Source organism: Raphanus sativus, chromosome 8 (genome assembly GCF_000801105.2).
Source record: "Raphanus sativus cultivar WK10039 chromosome 8, ASM80110v3, whole genome shotgun sequence".
NCBI classification, from domain to species: domain Eukaryota; kingdom Viridiplantae; phylum Streptophyta; class Magnoliopsida; order Brassicales; family Brassicaceae; genus Raphanus; species Raphanus sativus.
The window spans coordinates 17959441-17969302 of record NC_079518.1 but is presented as its reverse complement, the minus strand read 5'-3'; positions in this window follow the sequence as shown (position 1 = coordinate 17969302).

Sequence of the window (9862 nt, the reverse complement as noted above, 5' to 3'; positions counted from 1 at the left end):
GCGCCCGTGCTGGCCGTGGCCGCCTGCGGCTAGCACCCGTGCTGGCCGTGGCCGCTGGGCGGCTAGCCCCGTGCTGGCCGTGGCCGCCGGCGGCTAGCGCCCGTGCTGGCCGTGGCCGCCGGGCGGCTAGCCCGTGCTGGCCGTGGCCGCCGGCGGCTAGCGCCCGTGCTGGCCATGGCCGCCGGGCGGCTAGCCCCGTGCTGGCTCGGGTCGTCGGATGACAAGCTTCCGTGCATAAGTTCTAGGCCCCGGCCGTCGGAAGTCTGTACTTTACGTCTTTCCCAAGTTTTCGCGGAACGAATCATTGAGATTCCGCGTACAAAACTCCTGTTCTTACTCCAAACTAAGATCGTCGCAAACACTTCGGAAACTCTTAAGATATCAACGGGAAGGAAGATCTTAAATTCTTCGTGCAAAACAGTGATGGTTATCTTAAGACACCACTCATCTCAACTCTACGAAGGATTGAAGATCTTCCGAAGAAATCGTAGAAAACAACGGAAGTCCTAGAAACGGCCCGAAAGGGACCAAACGCGATCGGACAGTCCGCTTACGATTGTCTGAGATAGATACGACGATTTACGTTTATCTTCACATAACAAGATAAATGCTAAATTTCCAGAAGGATAAATGTCAAGTTTCCCGAAGATAAATGTCAAGTTTCCCGATAAACATGAAGGCCGACGAAAATGGAAAAAGCCCGCTTCGCGGCCCAAAAGGAGAATAGACCGTCATAAGAAGGAGTATATAAAGGAGCTTTGGGAGAGGAGGAAAAGGCAGAGCGAAAATCATTAAGAGAGAGATAAATCCAAGATTGGAGACCTAGAGAGCTCCTGTTAGGTTAAGAACTTAGAATTCAGGCGGTAGACTAGCAAGGTAGGACCTAGAACGTCCGGCCGCCTCTCATTCTATTTCATCTTGTCCGCAGGCTCTTGTCTCTCTCGGAAGGATCTAACAATCCTTTACTTAGAGTTCCGCACATAGAAACCGTAGGCATTATTCTCGACATGCCCGTTTCTATGACTAACGCTCGTACTAGACGTACTCCGCCAGGCAGTTCGATCTCTTGTTCAAACCTTTCCAACTGAACTACGTCCGACTTGATCCTCGAAAGGGGTACGTAGGCAGCCTTCCTTAAGGTCCAGTCCCAAATCTCAATAAACCTTTCGCGCATTTATTTGATCACCTATCGTTGGTTGTCGCAGAGAATCCGGACCTTCAGGGAAAGTTAGGTTTACTTAGCTTTCCTCCGATCAAAATCGACAGTGCGAATTTCGGTTCCCACAGGATAAGTATTAAATTTTGGTTATAACCAGTATTTTCGCACATTTGCTCCCTGCATATCAGTCGTCAGCATCTGATTACAGTACTTTGCAGTGTACGTCATGCCCCTGCGTGTATTTAGCTCGTAACGTCTTTAACACAGGGTTTGGGTAGCACTAGTACGGTGGTCCCCACGTAACTTTTGGACTTATAGCCTTTACGCAGGGCCCGAGGTGCAGACAATGTAATAGGGTTGATCAGACCTGTTCCTTATATGTCGTAGGCTCATGCGAGTAGTCTCACAAGTATATATAGGGTTTGCTGAGATCTAAGGTCCCTTTGGGCCTGACCTAGCTAGTATTCCCTTTAAGTACATTGGAGTTCCTATAACCCCTTTAGCCGTAACTAATAATGTATTTTATAAGTTTAGTCCGGAGACGTTATCGCATACATAGGAGTAGGAAACCTGTGTACTTAAATATATCATAATAATAGTAGTAGTATATAAAGCTTGATCCGGGGACCTTACTTTAGAAGTGATAGAATTTGAGGTGCAAGGCGTTCCAGCAGTTGGGTTGGACCTTACCGTCGATGTCTTCCAGCTTATGGGCTCATGCCCCTTGCACCTCTATTACCTTATAGAGACCCTCCCATCCAGGAGCGAGTTTTCCGGCTGATTTGTCCCTTGTGTGGTCACAGACTCGCCTTAGGACCCAATCCCCTTTCTGGAATGTTCTGGATCTGAACTTCTTGTTGTAGTTCTTGGCTACTTTCAACTGGTATGACACATTTCTAAGGCGGGCCGCCTCTCTCTTTTCATCGAGTAGGTCTAGACTCTGGGACATTAGCTAGTTGTTATCCTCCTGGGAGAGGAATTCAGAGACCATGGTCCTTACGTGCACATCCGTGGGTATTACTGCTTTCTGAACCATAGACAAGCGAGAAGGGAGTCTCCTGGGTGCCCGTCTTCGGAGTGGTCCGATACGCCTAGAGTACTCCATGTAGCTCTTCTGCCCATCGCCAATGGGCGTCTTCTAGGCGCTTCTTGAGCATATTTACCACTGTCTTGTTAGTGGATTCGGCTTGACCGTTCGATTGGGGATGTCTGGTGCTGAATAGGAAAGCTTGATGTTCCAGTCCTTGCAGAACTTTCAGAAGTTGTAGCTCGTGAACTGGGGTCCGTTGTCTGTGTCGATCTCATGGGGGGGGTTGGGCCGAATATGGCCCGGTAGCTGATTACTAAACAATAAAAGATGATAACAGGCCGCGACAGACCATCACAAGTTCGATGTCTAAAAGGAGCTAAGCTGGAGCCGAAGGCTGAAAGCTAAGGACTTTAACCAAAGAGGTCACGACGAAGAGGAAGCTCACGTCATAACAAGAAGGAGCGCAGGACCCGGTCAAGGGGAAGCTGTTGCAAATCCCTTAATAAACGGAGAAGATCTCGGGAACCAGTTGGCAACGATCAAGCGGGACCTGAGGCTATTTAAGGAGATAGCAAGTCAAAGAATAGGGGATCCGATTCAATCCATTTTTCACTCGATATTCATAAAAACATTCTTATTGTAACATTCTTATAATCTTTGTATTCATCAAAGATCACCTTTTGTAACCATCCTTTTTACTATTATATCAATACAAATCGAAGTTCATTCAACAAGTTATTACGGGATTCAGCCCACGTTATCTTTCCCTAACCTTTCCTAAAACTAAAACCTTAAAACCTGATCTAAAATCTAGGTGTGAGTTTAATCCCTCACAATTGGCGCCGTCTGTGGGGACGAAATAATCGAATCCCTTACTCTAACTTGAGGATGAATCCTACCGACCAGACAACAAATCCGTCTGATCTTAACCTCCCGATTCTGAGCGATGGCTCACCGAACGACGGAGGCTCTACCCTTGTAACCTCGGAACCTCGACGTGGCGACCACCGGTCCGGGCAGCAGCTCCCTATTAATGCTCGAACGAGCCAGAATATAACCGGAGCTACTAACCAGAGATCGTCAAGTGGAACCACCCCCGGGCTTCCAATCACCGAGAATCCTCAGCAGCAAGCCGCTCCGAATCAAACGGAGGCTCAGCTTTCTGAGATTCGTCAGAATATGATGCAACTAGTAGACAAAGCTCAGGAAAGTGAGCGTACGATGCATCAGCTAGCTGTTCGACAGCAACGATTCGAAGAAATAACAAGATCTCTAGACACAATAACCCAGCCACCTCGACGTCAAACTCCGGGGGTCACTTTCCGAGATCGATTGACTGATCCCTCATTCCCCCGAGGACGTTTAGATTTTTCCCCTGATAGCACTGCTCCCGCAGGACAGGGATCGGCTTTCCAGACACCTCATACTGGGACAGCTCCCGTGTTTAACCCACCTATCACCAGTGCTATGGGAAGCAACATGGCAACAACCAGTTCCGCATCCGGTCAGGTCGCTGATCGGAGCTCTCGTCTACCTCCTCCGCCGACTGAATTTAGATCCGGGGCAGGAGTATCCCTCCCATCCGAAGGTAGGACAGCAGCTCCGGTTTATCAAACCAGAGGCTCAACCCCAAATGGGGACCGGTATCAACGGATAGATTCCGATAACCCGAGAGCTGGTGAGCGATTTAGCCCCCCAACTGCATGGGAGGATGAGCCCACACGATTCCGTCAGAAACCTGCCCGTCGGGTACCTAACAACGACCCGAATGTCCTACCTATGGAAGGACCTGAAGCTATCCGTAGGTATATGGAACGAACTCATGCAGCTCTCCAAAAATTGGGAGCTCAAGTCCATAAAGCTACGAGCTCAGCTCCCGAAATCGATAGTTTGATCGAAGAAACACGTGGAACTCCATTCACTGACAGAATTGCCAGCTCCTACATAAGGGATACCCGAAAAATCAGAATTCCCGAGTATGACGGGACTTCTGACCCAAAGGCCTATTTGAGAGCTTTCCGACTGGCAATCGTTAAAGCCCATTTTACACAGGAAGAATGCGAAGCAGGTTACTGCAGGACATTCGCCGAGAATTTGGTCGGAACAGCCCTTGAGTGGTTCTCTGGTCTCGAACCAGCCTCGATAGATAGTTTCGATCAGCTAACTAACGCCTTCATGAAGCAGTACTCGACCCATATCCTGAAACAAGCTTCTGAAGCCGACCTTTGGAAGGTCAGACAAGGAATGGGGGACTCACTACGAGTTTACATCGAGAAATTCAGGGCAATAAGAACTAAGCTCTCGAATCCTAACGACCTAGTCACCATCGAGGCTCTTAGGAGAGGTCTGTTCTATAAATCGAAATTCTGGTCAGAGTTAACACTCAATACTCCTCCAACTATCGATGATGCTCTTCATAAAGCCACCAGATACATTACTTTGGAGGAGGAAACAGCCGCATTGGATAAACTCCACAAGAAGCCTCAGAATCACTCAAAAGGTGAATCCTCTGAGGCAAAGGGACCTCACAAAAGGGGGAACCCCCGAAACAACCAAACTCAGGGAGAACATTCCTACGCAATCGAGGAAGACAAGGAAGAGAAACCTGTCGCCGCGGCGAACAAAACTCCCTGGTCAAAAGGCTTTGATAAAAACAAACATTGCTCTTATCATGATCGAGAATGGCACTCAACTGAGGAATGTTGGGACCTCCAACGACAACTGGCAGCTAAATTCGCAGCTGGAGAAATAAAGGGCGTGGACCTTAAAAAGTCACCACCTTATCAGAAAAGAGGTTCCAGAGACACCTCCCCAAAGCGCGAGAGGTCACCTGAGAAGGAGACCGATTCGCCACCTCCAGCTCCCAAGAAAAGAGTTGACATGATTCTTGGGAAATTCCCCCAAGGAAAAAGTTTACAAGTCGAGGCTCTCTTGAGCAAACCGTCCCCTCAATCGAGCCCCGACTCGAGGGTGGACTGTATCCTTGGAGGATCAGACATATGTCAAGACTCCGTCAATTCCATTAAGAATCACGTACGGAAGGCTGTGTCTAACACTGGACCTAAGCCTCCTAACCCCGAGTCCAATACTAAGATTTCTTTCTGGGAAAGCGAGACCTCAAACCTCGACAGACCTCACGATGATGCGTTGATTGTCACCCTGAACATCGCAGGATACGAGGTCCCTAAACTCATGATAGACACAGGAAGCTCTGTCGACCTTATTTTCTATAACACCCTAAAAGGGATGGAAATAGACGACTACGAAATTATTGGCCAAAAAGCTAACTCGTAGGCTTCTCCGGAGAAACAGCTACCTCATTGGGGACTATCAAGCTCCCAGTTATAGCTGGCGGAATAATGAAAATGACCAACTAGTAGTCATCGACAGACCTTCCCCGTTCCATGCGATCCTGGGAAGACCCTGGATTCACAAAATGAAGGCAGTAGCCTCGACGTATCATCAATGCGTAAAATTCCCAACACCCGAAGGGATAACTACCGTACACGGTAGCCAGAAGATATCCAGGATCTGCTATTTGGGAGGATTCGAAATCCTCAAAAAATCCCCCCAATAGCAATTACAGATCCAGGAGGGTCGCGAAATGCAACAAAATATTCGAGGTCCCCCCAAGAACCTCACCGAAAAAGTTTGCATCGACGACTCAGATCCTGAAAGACAGGTGAGCATCGGATCCGAGCTACCTCCCGAGACCAAAAAGGAGCTCATTGATTTCTTGAAAGGCAATGTCAAAACCTTTGCATGGTCCACCAGCGACATGAAAGGCATAGATCCGAACGTCACCACCCATAAGCTAAGAGTAGACCCTACTTTCAAACCGATCAAACAAAAGCGTCGCAAGCTAGGCCTCGAAAAGGCTCAAGCTGTTAACGACGAAGTTGACCGACTTACGAAAGCTGGATCCATTCGAGAGGTACACTACCCTGATTGGTTAGCTAACCCAGTAGTGGTAAAGAAGAAAAACGGGAAATGGAGAATCTGTGTAGACTTCACAGACCTGAACAAAGCTTGTCCTAAAGACAGCTTCCCGTTACCTCACATCGACCGTTTGGTTGAAGCAACAGCTGGCCATCGACTCCTATCCTTCATGGATGCCTTCTCAGGATACAACCAAATCATGATGGATCCTGAGGACCAGGAGAAAACCGCATTCATAACCGAACGAGGAACCTATTGTTACAAGGTTATGCCATTCGGATTAAAAAACGCAGGAGCTACCTATCAGAGGTTAGTAAACAAGATGTTTGCTGGACAACTTGGAAAAACCATGGAGGTCTATATTGACGATATGCTAGTCAAATCCTCAGCTGGAGAAGACCATATCTCCCACTTAAGGGAATGCTTCGATATCCTTAACAAGTACGATATGAAGCTCAATCCCACTAAATGTACTTTCGGGGTACCCTCAGGCGAGTTCCTAGGCTATCTCGTAACCGAAAGAGGCATTGAAGCCAACCCGCAGCAGATAGCAACCTTCCTAGAAATGCCGTCACCGAAGACAACCAGAGAGGTACAGAGATTGACCGGACGAATCGCAGCGTTAAATCGATTCATATCCAAGTCCACCGATAAGTGCCTCCCATTCTACAAACTTCTAAGAAATAATAAGAAGTTCCTATGGGACGAGAAATGTGAGGAAGCCTTCAAACAATTGAAAGCATACCTCTCCGAACCTCCGATCCTATCCAAACCTGTAGTAGGAGAGCCACTATACCTGTACCTCGCTGTATCGACTGCTGCAGTTAGCGGCGTGCTGGTACGAGAAGAACAAAACGAACAAAGACCTGTCTATTACACCAGTAAGAGTTTGATAGACGCCGAAACAAGGTACCCTGCAATGGAAAAATTAGCTCTGGCAGTTGTGATAGCTGCCAGAAAATTGCGACCTTACTTCCAATCGCACTCAATCGTCGTAATGACCTCACAACCATTACGAATGATATTGCACAGCCCTAGCCAGTCAGGGCGATTGGCCAAATGGGCCATAGAGCTCAGTGAATATGATATTGAGTATAGACCTCGAGCAGCAGCGAAAGCTCAGGTCCTTGCCGATTTTATCATTGAACTAGCATCCGAGCAATTAGACTCCGAAATAGAATCTCCGAAGTGGAGCCTGTATGTCGACGGAGCCTCGTCAAAACAAGGCTCCGGTGTCGGTCTAAGGTTAACTTCTTCAGCAGGAGAAACCATTGAGCAGTCATATAGGCTCGGATTCAGCGCCTCAAACAACGAAGCTGAATATGAAGCACTAATCGCAGGGTTGAAACTCGCCCTAAGCCTCGGAATTCGAGAGCTAAACGCTTATAGTGATTCACAGCTAGTAGCTAGCCAGTTTCACAAAGAATATGAAACGAGGGACGAAAGAATGGGGGCATATCTCGAAGTCGTCCAGAACCTCACCAGGCAGTTCGACAAATTCGAGCTAACAAGAATCCCACGAGGAGAGAACTCCTCAGCAGATGCGTTGGCTGCTTTAGCTTCCACGTCAGACCCCCTCGTAAAACGGATCATACCCGTAGAAGGAATCGAAAAACCAAGCATCGACATAGCTACTAAAGCCGAGATAGACGGCAAGCTAACAGAACAACCTGAAGGTACCTGTCCTGAAACGGTAGCTACCCAAGTTCTCACAACATTTTGGTTCCCAAAAACCAGAATACGTAGCTCTAAAAGCATACCTCCGGGAACACAATCCAAAACACGGAAGGTATTCCGAAATTCAGACTCCTTGGAGCCTGATCTCACGAATACCCCGGGGGCACCAACTCGACCCACTCATCTGCAGAGTTAAAACCAGAAGCCGTTCAGCCCTCCAAAATTCATCTGGGGGCACCATCCAGACCCCGGACAATAATGAAGGAATTGGAGGTATTCCTCGGAATTCAGACTCCCTGGAGCCCAATCCTACAAATACCTCCGGGGGCACCACGACACCAGGTCCCGAACAGGAACCTCCTTCGTCTCTTCATAACAAAGTTGTAGGGAGAGAGGATTGGAGAATTCCAATCACGCAATACATCCTGGAAGGAAAGACCCCACCCAATAAATGGGAGGCTCGGAAGCTCAAAGCATTAAGCGCGAGATACTGCGTAATCGAGTCTGTCCTCCACAAACGAAGCATTTCCGGACCTTACCTAAAATGCGTCCATGGCCTCGTTGCTATGAGACTCATGAAGGAAATGCACGACGGCTCCTGCGGGAACCACTCTGGAGGAAGAGCTCTAGCCATCAGAATCAAAAGACAAGGATATTCTGGCCCACCATTATTGCAGACTGTGAGGCCTATTCCTCTTCATGCGACAAGTGCCAGAGGCATGCACCGATTACACCAACCTGCGGAAAAGTTGTCCAACATATCCGCCCCTTACCCATTTATGAGATGGTCCATGGACATCGTAGGACCACTAGTAGCGTCAGGAAGTGGAAAGAAGAAGCTACGCTTCCTCTTAGTCCTAACAGACTACTTCACGAAATGGATAGAGGCTGAAGCTTTCCAGCAGGTAACCAGAGTCGAGGTCGAACGATTTGTGTGGAAAGAAATCGTGTGTAGACACGGCGTCCCATATGAAATCGTAACCGACAATGGAGGACAGTTCATATCCCACGACTTCAAAATATTTTGTGACAAGTGGAATATTCGCCTGACCTTCTCATCACCTCGCCGACCTCAAGGAAACGGACAGGCGGAGGCTGCTAATAAATCAGTATTAGCAAACCTCAAGAAACGCCTCGGAACCCAGAAGGAACTCTGGTCAGAAAAATTACTTGAAGTACTTTGGGCATGTCGAACCACCCCACGAAAGGCTACAGAAGAAACCCCTTTCTCCTTAGCCTACGGGATGGAAGCTGTCGTCCCAGCCGAAACCATTGCTGGTAGCCTTCGCCGGGACCTCTGTACATCCGACCCCGCAGCTAACGATCAGCTCCTAATAGACAGCCTCGACCTAATCGAGGAAAGACGGGACCGAGCCCTGATTCGCATTCAAAACTATCAGCAAGCAATGGCACGACAGTACAACTCCAAAGTCAGGCTCCGACAGTTCGCTGTAGGTGACCTAGTACTTAGGAAAGTTTTCGAAGGAACCAAGGAACCAGATGCTGGGAAGTTGGGAACCAACTGGGAAGGTCCCTACCAGATCATCCACGTGGTACGACCTGGCGTTTACAAGCTCCGAAAGGTGCGAACCGGGGTACCTGAAATCAGATCGTGGAACGCCACGAATCTTAAGAGATATTATCATTAGGTACCTAAAATTCCTGAACTACGTTAGGCTTGATCCCTTGACTGGGTACGTAGGCAACTCCGTCATGAGTGCAGCCCCAACCTCATTTCAACACTTCGTTCACCACAACCAAAGGGGCATATGTCTGATTAAAATCACATAGCCCAAGCAGCAAATGTATGATCATTATAATACAGCAATTGTATGATTACTATGATACCATGTATCCAATTATCAAAAAAGCAATTATTCTCGAGTCTCAATTCTTTAACAACATAGGTCCCTACCAGCACGGACCTAGGGTCCTAAAAACCCTCCGGATCAGCTCAGGTCTCATGAACCTGAACCTAAGGTCTTAAATCCTTAATAACTTGAAGGTCTTAAAATCCTTCAAATCAAGTCAAAACTTGATAAACTAACCTAAGGTCT